The sequence below is a fragment of the Caloenas nicobarica genome, chromosome 2, assembly GCF_036013445.1.
Source record: "Caloenas nicobarica isolate bCalNic1 chromosome 2, bCalNic1.hap1, whole genome shotgun sequence".
Classification (NCBI taxonomy): Eukaryota; Metazoa; Chordata; class Aves; order Columbiformes; family Columbidae; genus Caloenas; species Caloenas nicobarica.
In genome coordinates, this window is record NC_088246.1 from 45,977,928 (window position 1) to 45,993,557 (window position 15,630).

At 40.2% G+C, this 15,630-nt stretch overlaps 1 pseudogene; it reads left to right on the plus strand.

The window, feature by feature from the left end:
- Positions 1-15,630, plus strand: part of LOC135984990 (collagen alpha-4(VI) chain-like) — a 72,223-nt pseudogene that overhangs the window by 53,158 nt on the left and 3,435 nt on the right.

The window sequence follows — 15,630 nt, forward strand, 5'->3', positions numbered from 1 at the left end:
GTGGAGTCATTTTGAAGAGAATTATGGTGGTAGACAGCTTAGAGTAGCTTCCAGTTTTAAGAAACTCCTAGATGCTCTAAAGATGCTATTAATTTTAAGTTTTAAGACACAGGCATCAGAAGAAATTGTGCCTAATTGATAGTGGGTTGCTTATGGCTCCCTTGGTATCTTAGGCACCTCAGTGGCTCTCCTGAATATGGCCCTCGGGCAGTGACCATCTCAGCTGCTTCACACAGGCAAATCCTTACAACTAAAGACTGAGAAATTTCACTTGTGTATTAAGGCTTGTGAAACAGGCACTTGGATTCTGGTCATTGCAGCAATGTAATCTTCGTTCAAGGGCTATCGACATTGGAATGACTTTTTTTTTTTTTCAATGGCTTTTTTACATCAGGGCCCAAGAGGACCGCAAGGGATCAGAGGACCTCCAGGACCACAAGGCATGCCAGGCCCTCTGGTTAGTGTTAAATAATACATTCCTGCTGTGTACATTAGGGCTTTTCATTCTCAGTGTTGATATTGTTCTCACAAAGAGTTTTAAAAAAACTTACAGAAAGAGGAAACTGAGGATTCTTCAGTATAGTACTTAAGGAAACTGATTCACAGCCTCGTAGATAAAATAACAGCCATGAAAGTAAGTTTAAGTGGGTGAATAGGAAGTGAACTTCAGTGTTACCACGCTTTTGCATGATTGCAATGAAAAGCCTTAGCTCTAGATTCAGCTCTCGGTTCTGTAGTAATAACATGGCTTGCAGCATGTATAAATACAGATGTACAGTGGTGTAGTTGAGGGCAAAGTTAGATAATGGTCAGTGATTTCATTACAGTTTGGCCTGTGAGACTTAATGCTAGGATATGATGAGGTTGTAACCAATGAAAACTGCCTGCTGAGCTTCTCGCTTGTGCTGTGCTGTTGATGTTTGGGGGTTCTGATTCTGGAATTCCACCGGTGTAACTCAGGACTGGAACATCCTACTCTGTCAGCCTTGGGCATCTGCTTCAGTCTTGTAATGATGCTCATGCTTATGCACTGGTGTGTATTTGTGCTTATATATATTAATATTTGTGCACATATGCATGTATTCACTAGGTATCTATGTAGAGAGAAAATAGCCTTCATGTCATATTTAATAACATTCTGAGAATTTTAAAGCAGTTTTACAGGAAACCGAAAGTAACTGGAATGATAGCTTGACCAGTAACTCTTACTGTGAACCTTAAAAGCCTGTTAATGTGCTAATATTTATACTGATTCTGTAAGAATTTCAAGTGGCAATGAATCCTTGAGTGCAATGAGCCCTTGATTTCTTCAGTGTGCGCCTTTTAACTGATACTTCTGATTACAGGCTACTCTGGGGGCCCCAGGTTCACCTGGCTCTGTTGGGAGGTTAGGTGCAAGAGGAGCAAAGGTAAAGATTTTTAAAGAGCCTGATTGCAGCATTCTAACAATATAATTCATTTAAGAGTCTGACCGAAGAAGCATGAACTAACACTTGTGTTGTTCCCATGGAACATGTGAAGAATGTTAAGTTTTATAGACATTTTTAGATGGCATGTGAAGGCAAGTCATGTGTTCAAGGTAATCTTACAAGTGTCAGAGGTATACTAAGAAGTTTTTCATGTTGTTGTGACTGCTGTTCTAATTGCGGTTGTGGTCATGGTTCTCACTGGGGCCTGGCTTCTCACAAAATACAGTAGGATTAAGACAGTGCTGACCTTTGAGTTTGTTTTATGATTCCTAGAATCTGTCTAATCCACTGAAAATATGTACCAGTTATTCACAGAGTCATAGAATATCTCAAGTTGGAAGAGACCCATAAGCATCATTGAGTCCAACTCCCTGCTCTTCACAGGACAACCTAAAACTAAACCATAGGACTAAGAGTGTCGTCCAGACACTCCTTGAACACTGTCAGGCTTGGTGCCGTGACCACTTCTCTGGGGAGCCTGTTCCAGGGACCAACCACCCTCCCAGTGAAAAACCTTTTCCTCATGTCCAATCTGAACTTTCCAGTTCCGTGAAGCATAGCTGCTTATTTTAACCTCTTTGTTCTAAAGATTACTAACCAGTCCAAGGAACCTTGACTGTTACAATGTCTGTTATACAGGAATGAAAATGTTGAGATGAACTGAATCAACATGAAGTGAAAGAGGAAGGCTTATACTAATAGGTAGTCCACATTATGGTTCACTTACATATAATAAATGTTATCTCTGCCTTTTATTAACGTGTGTTGATATGGGAGACTTAAATAAAAATAACTTATGCTAGGGATTGTTGCATCTTTGAATCTAAAAGGCATAAAAATACCAGTTAATTAAGCCTTTCAGTCTCTTTGAAGAGTTATTACATTCAGTATATTATTACATTCAGTGTCAGAGGTATCAGAAGATCAAAGTGCTACTATGAAAAGAGTCACTGTGAAAACACAGTGAAGCAGTGACAAAAATTGGGAATAGACACAGGAATTTAATCCATCATACATTACATTTTCTCACCCTGGTTGTGTGCTGTTTAATATTGGGGTTCGTGTTAGAAGCAAGTTCACTAATACAGTGAAAACCGAAAGAGAAACTGAAGAGAACTTGCAAAAGATCTAAGAGCACAGTGAAGACAACCAGCCTGATAAATATTGTCTGCTATCAAAGATGCTTCAGGCTGGTAGAATTTCAGGCTATATCATGCTACTATTAATATAATTTTTTTTCCAGAAAACACTCTTTTCACTGGTAATTCTGTATAACAATGAGAGCTTTTTTGAACAAAGGCCTTTTGGGTTTAGCTACATGAATGCTCAACATAATCTGGTTTGCCAAGTACTTTCCAGTTCCACCACAAGGAACTTCATGAGACATGGTCTGTAATGGAGTGCTTTTCACTGGCATAAAGAAGTCTATAAAATGTATAAGCACACTTCAGTCTAGCAGACAAGCTTATATCTCAGAAAGAATTCTCCTGGATGACCCAAATAATGCCTTTTATGTTTTGATTATAACAGGGTGAACCTGGTGACCCTGGAGAGAAGGGCCCAGTGGGACCAGCTGGACAGAGGGGCATGCGTGTGAGTCTTTCTACCCTAATTCAGGGCCCCTGTAGTTCAATACCCATCTGGCTGAATCAGTACAGTTCATTCCCTTCTGTTTTCTGTGTTTGATACAATTAAAATGATTTTGCATTTGGTTCTTGGTTTCCTTATGGACACCAGATTCCTTGTGGGCTAGAGAGAATATCTTTCCCCTCAGATTGTCTAGGAGAGGCAGAAATTTGCTAGAGGTAGGGCACACAGTGGAGAGGAACTATGGCCTTAATCCTTGTTTTCTCTGTACAGATTTTGCCACCTAGTGTTTTTAGACTGTGTTGTGATAGCTTGCCCTACTCATCAGTCTTAACAGCCTGGGCACCTCATTGTAGTGGGATATCTTTAATTCCAAAATGGAATTGAATGTAAGTCTAATCCTTTATTAAAAGCTAACTCATGGTCTGTTCAATCTGTGAAGGGTATGGATGGCAGAGATGCCTATGGTCTTGAAGGAAGCAAAGGAGTAAAGGTGAGTGCTTAGAGTTAGGAGGTCTCACAGTCTCCATTCTGCAGTGTCAACTCAAACATGACCATTTGCGTTTGACGCAGAAGAAATGTAAGACATGGCCACAGTGCCTTTCTGAGATTCATTAAGAGGCTCAGACTTTCTACAACCATCCTTGTGAGAAATTCTTCAATATTATATTCTTTTGAGAACCACTCTCTCTTATTCTTTCACTTGATGTGTGTGTGTCTGTATGGGTATGGGGGATTGTACTTCTTGCACACAGTCCTTTCTCCCCATTTCAGTCTACTTGACTAGCTACTCTTGTTGGCAAGTGTTGGTGGATCAACCACCTTGGACTCTCTTAATTCTTTCAGAGGAAGGATTCCTTGACTACCAAGGTGAGGATGAAACTCTCCAAACATCCTTGTTGGTTTAATGTGAAGTATTCTTCCTTGTGCTCCTGTGGTCAGCAATGAGATCTGAGGATTAACCTCTGAATTGCTGCATGTTTAGAAATTCTTATCATTCCCTTCAGAGCCCTGAGCCCTGAAAAAATAGCAGTGAAATGCCTACTTCTGTAAAAACATATAAGAATCCACCTGAAATAAAAAGTATACAGAAAGAATAGATCAAAATCGTGGCACCAGTGGATCAGTCCATGAGCAAAGTGGTCAGGATGTTGGGAACAGCTGCAGTCCTCCTTTCAAGGAGTTTTTGTAGTCCTTCCCCGTTGCTTGTGCAACAGAAGTGGTTCAGTGGATCTCACTGGAGGCCCATTAGTTCACTCTCCCTTTTTGTAGGAGAAGCAGGATGTTGCAGAAGCTGCAGAAAAGATACGAAAAGCTTCTCAGGAGCCTCTCCAGTTGATGAGCTCCTTTTTCTAAAATGGCTTTTTGTTTAAATGACTCTTGATGCTTCTTATTATCTTATCCATTTTCTTACCTTATTAGCCCCAACAATTTCTTTTGAGGGGAGAGTTTCACAGGTTACACATGGTACATGCAAGACTATTTCTTTTAATCTCTTGGAATCTCCCACTTAGTCATTTCAGGGGACATCCTCCTTGTTACAAGAAATGAGGAAGAAAGGTTTCTGCCAAATCACCTTGTTGTCATTCGTTGTTTTAAAAGACTGACTTAAAGCCCTTCTTATACACTGATGTGTCTGCCCAAGGTTTGGCAGACTTGAGTTACGACAGTTAAAAACAAATTAAGAAAACAGTTCACCCCGGAACAGTGATCCAGAAAATGTTGGTTTGCTCTGATAGCTAAGAGAACCTTTAGTATAGGTTTTACTTAAGGTTACTATCAATTATATGAGTTCACAATTACATTACACTTTCTTAGGTGTAATGTGGGTCCTATGTGCATGTTATTTTCTGGAGGCTGTTGAATAAAGTCATACGATGTTTGACAAGAATGTCTGCTTTCATGAGAACTTTTAAAACAAGAACATAAGTCGTGTGAATTCTAATAGTTATTCTAATGTCAAGGGAAGATACACTTCAATTCTATTGGTCTTTGTGAAAGTTCCCATATTTCTCATATATTCGCAAAGAACACACTGAAAACTGAAGTAACTGAAAATATTGAGTGAAGTGACTTCTAATGTGCCAGCAAAATATTACAGTATCACTGTTTAGTATGGAGGGTACAACATTTTGAAACTGCATTCAAACACTGAGTTCTCAATTTTAGACTTACGATCACTGAACATGAATTTCATTGTATGTTACTAGGAGGCATAAATAAGTTTTGATAAAGCACTTATTTGAGAACTGAATGCTCTTGAAAATTCAGAATTTTTTAAATGTTCTTCCTTTAGATGAACAATGTGTTAGTCTAAAATGGTGTCATTTGAGACCAGAATAGTAGCCACAGTTACTTGAATGAGTTGGAATACTAAGAATAATTTTGGGGCTTGGGGGTTTTTGTTTGTTTGGGTTTTTTTTGGGGGGGGGGGTGTTTGTTTTCTTAAAGACGTCAAACACTAAGCAGATCACAATGTTCTAGCCTCTTGTGAAGTCTTTGTCCGTTCTCTTGGTAGGGAGAATCTGGATTCATAGGATATCCTGGTCTAGAGGTATGAATAAATGGGCATGTCTACCTTCTTTATGTCTCTCTTTAAATTATTTTTGTTTGGAAGTGGTTATCTGTCTTTCTCCCTGTCTCCTCCTTTCCTATAAAGTTCTGGATTTCATTAATTTTCAGGGAGAAGATGGAGATCCGGGCATTCCAGGAGCTGAAGGACCCAAAGGAGTTAGGGGTAGAAGAGTAAGAATGATAAATCTGCTAACTCTGTGAAGAGTTCTATAAGTAAAGACCTTAAGTCATAAATGTTTCCTCACCAGAAAGTTTTGAAATTGGTTTCCACTCCCATCTTTTATTGCCATAACCTTGCGTAAGAGGTCTTGAGAAAATGCAGTTCTAAGTCTTTAGAGATGTTAGTTGCTAATAATTCTTAGGGGTAGTAGTCTGTCTTTACGAAAATGCAGGATCCAACTCACAATATAGTTACAGAGGTTTTTCTCTACTGAAATTCTGCACCCATGTGTGCAATTAGAAAGAATAAAACTTGTATTTCTATTTTTAGGGTAATGCTGGCACACAAGGCTCCCTGGGAGATCCAGGGGACCAAGGGCCTTCAGGACCTATGGTAATATATTTTTGTTTAAAAAACCAACTGTTCGATTGCTCTTAAACTTGCTATTAGATTAATGGAATATTTAATAATGTTTCACGTGGTAAACTATGCTTACACAGCCTGGCAGTTGTAGAGAGTTATGTCTTGCCTGTGATTACGTGTGAACAAGAGTATCTGCTGTTGGAAATGGAACTGCGATGATACAGTGCAGGGCAGAATTTCTTCCACAGTATTTGGAAATCTCTTAAGGTTTCGTAAATATCTAATTAAAAAAGAAGAGAGTACTAAAAGGTAGAACTGACGTAACAAGGTGGATTGACGATGGCAGAGCAGTGGATGTGGTCTACCTTGACTTCAGCAAAGCATTTGACACCGTCTCCCACAGCATCCTCACGGCAAAACTGAGGAAGAGTGGACTGGATGATCGGGTAGTGAGGTGGACTGCAAACTGGCTGAAGGAGAGAAGCCAGAGAGTTGTGATCAATGGGGCGGAGTCTGGTTGGAGGCCTGTATCTAGTGGAGTGCCTCAAGGGTCAGTTCTGGGACCAATACTGTTCAATATATTCATCAATGACTTGGATGAGGGAATTGAGTGTACTATCAGCAAGTTTGCTGATGACACCAAGCTGGGAGGAGTGGCTGACACGCCAGAGGGCTGTGCTGCCATCCAGCGAGACCTGGACAGGCTAGAGAGTTGGGCGGGGAAAAATTTAATGAAATATAACAAGGGGAAATGTAGAGTCTTGCATCTGGGCAGGAACAACCCCAGGTTCCAGTACAGGTTGGGGAATGACCTATTAGAGAGCAGTGTAGGGGAAAGAGACCTGGGGGTCCTGGTGGACAGCAGGATGACCATGAGCCAGCACTGTGCCCTTGTGGCCAAGAAGGCAAATGGCATCCTGGGGTGTATTAGAAGGGGGGTGGTTAGTAGGTCCAGAGAGGTTCTCCTTCCCCTCTACTCTGCCCTGGTGAGACCTCATCTGGAATATTGTGTCCAGTTCTGGGCCCCTCAGTTCAAGAAGGACAGGGAACTGCTGGAGAGAGTCCAGCGCAGGGCCACAAAGATGATTAAGGGAGTGGAGCATCTCCCTTATGAGGAAAGGCTGAGGGAGCTGGGTCTCTTTAGCTTGGAGAAGAGGAGACGGAGGGGTGACCTCATTAATGTTTATAAATATATAAAGGGTGGGTGTCACGAGGATGGAGCTAGGCTCTTCTCGGTGACAACCAACAGTAAGACAAGGGGTAATGGGTCCAAGCTGGAACACAAGAGGTTCCACTTAAATGTGAGAAGAAACTTCTTCTCAGTGAGGGTGACAGAACACTGGAACAGGCTGCCCAGGGGGGTTGTGGATTCTCCTTCTCTGGAGACATTCAAAACCCGCCTGGACACCTTCCTGTGTAACCTCACCTAAGTTTTCCTGCTCTGGCAGGGGGATTGGACTAGATGATCTTTTGAGGTCCCTTCCAATCCCTAACATTCTGTGATTCTGTGATTCTGTAACTGGATTGTTCTGCTGAAAGCTGATTTTTTTTTTTCATTTTAAAAGAAAAGCCATCTAAAGTCAGACTTGCAATTGTAGGCACTTACTTAAAGCTTAAATTGACTGTAACCTGTTAATCGCCATATACAAGTAGATATCTTGATGTCCTTTTCCAGTATCTGTGATCTGCATTTTATACAATGAAAAGGTTTACTCTCTATCTAAGCAGGAGAAAGGATTATGGATTTCAGTGGGATTTAGAACTAACGTTGTAGGCAGTTAGGAAAATCCCTGTGCATGTCTATACTGCAGCAGTTCTGCAAATCAGCTCCATGGTGACCAGAAACAATCCCTACTGACTATTTTATTGTTAGACTTTCTAAAGCTTACACTTTTAGTTTAAATGTGGACCATTATTGATAACGATGTATTTACCTGTATAACATGGCCCACCAGGTACATACAACCTAGAAAACGGGGGTTTTGTCATTACTGCCATGACTGTGCTGGTCAGTGAATGTACCTGGCCCACTTTATATTATGATGCTGGGCACAAGAATGGCCAAGAGTACCAGCTGGAATGCATTGCCCTCTCTGCTTCCCTGCTGCTTGGCTGCTCACATACATTACAGACAGACGGACCTAGTGTGCTGATGAGCCAGATAGCTGTTGGCCTTGCCAATCCATGGTCTAAGAAGCCTTCAGAGAGATTTCAAGCTCAAGATTTTCTTTTCAGATACAGAACTGAGTGGAGCTTGGGAGGTATGGGCTTGGTGGGATTATTGTAGTAGCAGTGCATCAGTGAACTGAGAAAGTGGGAACTCTGTGGGAAGTGGAAGAGATAGGGATGCAGGAAGAGGTACAGGGAGTAGGCATGGCCAGCCAAAACAGGCCTGTTTTACCCATCCTTCCTAACTTGATGGCATGATTATCTGTATGCGTCAAGTCTGCACAGCTCAGTCACCACTACTAAGCTGCTGCAAGTAGCATTCATTAGGACTCAGGCAATTCACAGTTAACTCTTGCTGAACAGTACCGAAGAACTAGGACCTGATGGGAAGTGTAAGAAGGTAAAAACATGGAATGGCTGTGATGGTGCTACCAGCAAGACAGCAGAGATAATGAGGAAGGTAATTCAGGCAGAAGATGAAGGAATGGAAGGTTAATTGGAGGGCGAAGGAAAAAAGTCTGGACACGGAGTTGTAATTTGGGCACATATGATTTTTGGTAAGCTGTAATGTTGTGGTAGAGAGATGCTAAGGTAAAGGTTGTGGGATGTGGAGTTCAGATTTTTCTGATATATCTCACTGCAACCCCCTGCAAGTAAGTGAGAATTTTCAGTAGGCTTGCTATGCATCTGTATTGCACACATGATGAAAACTCTCAAGCTGCCTTAAAAAAAAAAAGTAAGTTATTTTCCCTGTATTTATTCCTGTTATAATGATTAAATAATACTTTTATTTTGAAAAAAGATGCTTGGAATCCTGGCATTTGCTCACAGCTCCCAAGGAGAAGGCTGCAGACTGGTTGGACAGTCGGGATGTGTGTATGGTCTGTGGGATCTCTTGAGATAGAACTGTGGGGATTTTACCCTGCAAGAGAAGAAGACAAGCCTGTTAAACATCAGAGGTTGTCAAGGATTTAAGGTGCAGATAAGAGAACCACAGCAGAGCAATTACTGTTTAGAAGGAAAATCTAATTCCAAATTATATTGGTCCTCAAGGGCAACAAGTATGAACATTTATAAAACCATTAAGGAAAATGGACCAAGAAATAGTTCTGAGAAGCAGTCTGCAACTCTGTTTGGAAAAGGTCCACAGAAATCTGTGCTGGGAACTGATGTCTCCTCATATTTCAAATTCACAAATGGTTGTCAGGGAAACACTACAGTGCCTGCATTTTCTTTGGGCTAGAGAGTCATAGATGGTAATGCATTATCGGGGGCTGATTTTCTGGACCTGTGTTTAATTTGTTTCAGGGTGCCAAGGGACCAATGGGCACCATTTTAATAGAAGTAAGTAATCACCTTACAGCTAGCTAACTACACACTGCATGGATTTAACAGTTTTTGTCTTCTGTTTCTAAGCACTGACTGCAATGAGCACAATTAGCTGTTACAAAACAGTTTCCTTTTCAAATACTTGTCAAAGTGCAGTGGGTTGTTCTGTTCTGCAAATAATCAAGGAATGAGAAACAGTTATGTATATGGATTAATGCCATGTCCAAACATTTACAAAGTGTCAGACCATTAATATTCCTTTATTTATTTCTTCATACAGATCAGTTTGCACACCAGCTCAGGTTTAGGGTTATTTTTCACCTTCTTGTAGAGGAAGGCATTTTCTCAGCAAAAACTGTTTTCACTGGGAATAGCAGAGCACGATTTCTTCAGAATCCTAATCCCATGTAAAATAAACGCTGCCCTTCCATGGACAGCTACTTGCACGCAATCCTATTGCAAATGTGTTCTATGTCCTGAGGAGGTCCTCTCCTCCTTCGTGGACCTCTCTCCTCCTTTGTGAGTTGCTGTTGAAATGCCCCTTCTCCTGTGGACGTGTCATTGCCTGGTGACCTCCTAGATCAGATTATTACACAAAATCAAAAGTGGGTAAATGGTTGCTTAATACTCCAGAGCACGATTAAATGCCAGCAGAGCATGTCTAAAAAACCTTTGGTTTCTACAGCAGGGGCAGAGCACCTGTACTGTTTGAAATACAGAGGAACTGGAATGTGTGATTCTGGATTTACTTTTGTGAGACTTAGTTCAGGAACTGAGATATGACCTTCAGCTCAGACCACTGGTAGAATTTCCAGTCTGGGATGGTCTGAGATTTGCCATTAATTGCTTTTTTGTTTTGGTCCTGCAGCCTTGTGAACTGGTGAATTTTACACGAAAAAATTGCCGTAAGTAGGGAGCATCTTTTACCTCTGATTCCACCCAGTCACTCTTCTTAAATGGAATAGGCTCCAGTGGAAACCCTGGAGACTACTAGTGTCTATCTGGGTTCAGTTTGATGATGACTCATGTCATGTGAGAGGTTTGCAGCTGATTTATGAAACCAGCTTACACTTTTTGCTCGTTTTTCCTGTCTCTTAATTACAAAAACTGTTACAAATGCCTCTTTTCCTCATTTAACATTAAATTAATTCTTTGACACTGTGCAAACTCCCTTTGGGGAATTCTCTGAGAGAAGATATTATTTGTATATCACCTGACCTCCACATTTGGAATGTTCATTCTCTCTCTGACTTGTGTGCTCAGCAGAAACCAGAACAATTTCTTTAATTCTAATCCAGTAAAACTGCACTATTTTGAGTATTTAACTGTGGAAGAAGAGTGCTGTCATCTCACTGACAGATTCTGTCAGTCATCTGAGCTTTGGGTCAGGCTTTTTAGTGAAAGCAAGTGGATATGTCACTATGTTAATGAATATTTATTCACTCTGCATCTCTTCATTCCAGCTTGCTCATCAGGTAAGCTCTTTCGGCCTCCGCGTGTCCATTCTTTTATAGACTTGAAGAAAAACCTAACAATGTTTGAGTTATGGAAAGGTTTTCACACCATTTTTTTATTTCAATATGCAGATACATGTCCAGTTTATCCAACTGAAGTGGTGTTTGCTTTCGATATGTCTGAAGATGTTACGCCAGCTGCATTTGAAAGAATGAGGAACATTGTTATGTTATTGCTGAAGATCATTAAGATCAGTGAAAGCAATTGCCCAACAGGCGCTCGTGTGTCTGTTGTTTCTTTCAATGCCAATACGCGCTATCTCATCCGCTTCTCAGAATTCCAAAAAAGAAACTTGCTGCTGCAAGCAGTCCAGAGAATACCGCTGGAGAGATCCACTGGAAAACGTAATATTGGGACAGCCATGAGATTTGTTGCAAGAAATGTCTTCAAACGTGTTCGTCAGGGCATCCTCACAAGAAAAGTTGCCCTATTTTTTGCCAATGGTCCATCGCAGGATGATGTTGCCATCAACACGGCTGTGCTTGAGTTGAGTGCCTTGGAGATCACTCCAGTGGTTATTGCCTTCAGTGAAGTGCCAAATGTCAGACGTGCTTTCTCAGTAAGTAGATAGATTATAGAAAATTGAGGCAGTCATCCATTTGGTTGGTATCTACTAGCGTTTGAGTTAAGTGTGCTCTCAAGCCAGGAAGTTCTACAGGAACTGTCCAATCCCTTATTAGAAAGGGGTATATAAAAGGTTACTATTTTAATGAAGAAACACTGATTCATTTGACCATAATGATCACCATCTGACCTCTTTCTTCACATTAATTATTTATGACTTGTGGTCTTAGGCCAAATCACAGAATTTCAATAACATTATGTTAATTTCACTTAGTTAGATATGCTGTTTCTCATCTAAAGTTGTGATGTGTACTAACCATTTAATTAACAAACTGTGGCCCTAGTTTCTAGAAAAAGTAGTAGTAGAAGGCTTCAAGTACACCAGTTTGGTTTTTTTGTTGGTTGGTTGTTTTTTTTCAAACGAGAATTAAATTAAGCAAAACCCCTTTTGGTAGCTGTATTGCCATTAGCAAAGGAGAAGACTAACAACTTTTGTTTTAAATTATGGCTTCATATAGAGAGAGGTAGTAAACAAAAATAAGCAATCCATTTTACCAGGTACCAAAGGAAAAGAATTCTACGTGTCTTTAAGGTTTCATAATGTGAATTCTGTGTTCTCTCTCTTTTCTATTCATTTTTGTATCATCTGTGCTCAATTTTAACTTTTTTGAAATAGAATTCCTTCCAGCTGCTGTGTCTTCAAAATTATCCTTGTAGAAGGAAACTATGTTTACTTACATGTGACAAAAAATGCAAAACTTTGACTCTAAGTTCTGATCTAGTAGCATCTAAGTCAGCCCTTTAATCTTTGTGTTACATTTAGTCTCATGCAGCATCATATCCATTAGTCAACACACATATTTGCGTTGCTAAATGTTAATTTAGCAGACTGAAAAAATTCTGCTGGTGTATGAGAAGGAAGCTTATATTTTATTCACTGGATTGCTCCACAGGATAAACAAGTATTTTGTTTACTTAGTGTAAGCGGATTGTGAATCCAAATGGTATTTACAAAGGTGCCTGCTTTCCATAAATGAGTTTTCAGAGTAGAAAAGTTTTAAAAAGCCGCTTAGCAGGGGGAAAGGCAAAAAATTCACTGCCCAGCTCTCCTTTATGGTTACAGGGATGGGAAGGCAACTGACCACACCACCACCCCCCAAGAAGATACAACCTCCCTTTTTCTTTCAAATGGACTTCTGCCCTTGCAATTGAGAGGTGGTTCAATCTTCATGATCCTACCAGCCTGTAGTCACAGATACTTACTGGCTTGGGTTAGTTTGTTTTAGGAGCCTCAGTTTGGAGATGACATAAACAGTAATTGCTGATTCTAATTCCCTTGAAGAGTGCTATCTGTAAGATCCTTTACTGCTATTAATCAGAAGTTAATTGTGTTGTGTATAACACAGAAAAAGTTAAGTTTAATGCAAGATGTATTTATTTCTTTTCTCACTATTTAGGTTATCCATCTATATTGTTAATTTCCTGCAATGTTATGATATTTTACAGCTTTTTTTGTTTATCTTAGTCTGCAAGGAAATGGTTTTTCCTTTGAATCACATTTGGATGGAGTCAGATGGTCAGTGAAATTGTAGGATGTTGTTGGAACTTCTTCAGGGTTCTTCAAAAATTTCTGTGGTCAAATCTTCTACTGTGGAAGATTGTCTTTCTTCAGCTGATCACAGGCAACACATCAGTTCTTCTAATGCTAGAATTTCTAATGCTAGAATTTTCTTTCCTAAGAAAACTTCACTGTGGAGGATTTTTCTTTGTCCCAGAACGAGCTGAGACAGGAGATGCTGCCTTTTTTTCTGTAGCACACTACTAAGAAAATAAAAATGATAGCCATTTGCTGGCAAAAAAAAAAACCCAAACTTTTACCTGTGTTTTACCTATCTGTTTAATGTTACTTTTGTGTCTGCTTTAAAACACAGATTGATGATACTAGAAGATTTCAATTCTTTGTTTGGGAAAGACAAGAAGATCAAAGTTTGGATAACATCACATATTGTACACTTTGCTTTGGTAAGACATTTTACGAATTCCAGCTGTTGCATTGGTCTTTTTACCCTTTCAATAACAAATCCTATAGATTTTATTTTGCAGTGTGGTGTTGGGGAATTTTTTGGTAACTCTTAAACATGTTCTTGCTTAGATATAAAAAATAATAATTGATGAACAATGCATTGGGTAGAGTCCTACTGCCATAAGTGGTTCTGCAGGAGTCTGCAAAGATGCATTACGAGCTGATTCCTCGTGTACACGTGCACCAGCACCAATGCCACGAGTGGCTGCATGGGGTCACTCAGCCCAGCTCTGCTGCTCAGAGCTGGCCCGTGAGTGCTCGCATTCCAGGATGGCTGCAAGACAATGCTATAGCTGTTTCTCCTTATCATCAAGAGAAACTTCACTCCCTGAGAGGGAGTTGTTCTGTCCCTGGCATTCTTACTTCTAGCCAATTTAATCCCTTCTGCAGTTGGGCTTTCTTGCCCTCCATGCCAGATCATTCCTTGGTTACAGATTACCACTGGTGAGAAGTTATGATTTGAATTTCCCCTTCAGTGAATGGTAAGAATTAGAATCTCAAAAACAAAAAAGCTGTTTAATTAGTGGCTGCTTCGGCCATGTGAAATAAATTATTGTGTTTAGCATTTCTTTTTTAACAGAAATGCACTTAAAATAGCATTATGATTCTGGGAAACCAGGCTCATTTACTGTAAATTCTGTATTGTGAGGAAGGAAGAGCTGTTAAATTATAATATTTCAGAATGCTGAACAATGGTCTGAGATGAAAAACAGGGTTTGTTCCAGTGTCCTTAACAGTGTTCAGATTTCCACAGAAGAAAATTTCTCAAGGGAACTCTTGTCTGTTAAGTTTTAACTTATGAACATTTTTTGCTCTCATGTCTGAATAATTTCCCATGATATCTGAAAACCTTGTTCAGCAAGACTCATCTGTTGTTCCTTACTAGAACAACAAGATTTCAAGTTATCAAATTGATTTTTTTTTAAATCAAAATTAAAGAAAAATAAAATAGATTAATAAAACTGTTGAATTTTTTTCCAGACTATTGCTTTTGTTGTATTGCTAAATAGTTTTCTACCTATTGGCTCTTCCTCTCTAGATAAATGCAGACCAAGGACCAACTGCGAGGTGCCCTTTTCTCCCCCTGTTCTGATGGATATGGATATCACTTACATTATGGACAGCTCTCGCAGCATCAGCAGTGAACAGTTTCAGAGAGCCAAAGACTTTGTGAGCAACATGCTAGATCAGTTTGTCATTTCCTCACAGCCAAACGAAACATATGGAGGCATCAGAGTGGCACTGGTGCAGCAGGCTCCCAGGGGCTTCCTACCTGACAGAAACCAGACCCCTGTGGCTCTGGAGTTTGATCTAGTCACACACAGCAATAAAGATTTGATGAAGAAACATATCCAAGAGTCTGTTCATCAACTGGAAGGGCCATCAGCCATTGCTTCTGCCCTACAGTGGACAGTTGAAAATGTATTTTTTAAAGCCCCCAGGCCAAGAAAACACAGGGTCATATTTACAATAGTTGGAAGTAAAACAAGCACGTGGGACAGAAAGAAGCTGAGAGAGATTTCACTTGGAGCCAAGTGCCAAGGATTCACCTTGTTCACTCTTGCACTTGGCAGTGATGTGAGTGACAATCAGCTGATGGAGCTGTCAAGCTCCCCCACAGACCAGCATTTACTGACATTGGGAACGGTTTCAATGTCTGAGATGGTGTATGCTCAGAAGTTTAGTCGGGCATTTCTAAATCTTCTACAACGTAAGTAGCATGCAATGGCGTTTGCTTAAGTTACAGACAGAAAGAGAAATGCTGTGTAGAAAAAGGCAGGGTATATGTGCTGTCATTCAGTTCCTAGTCATAATTT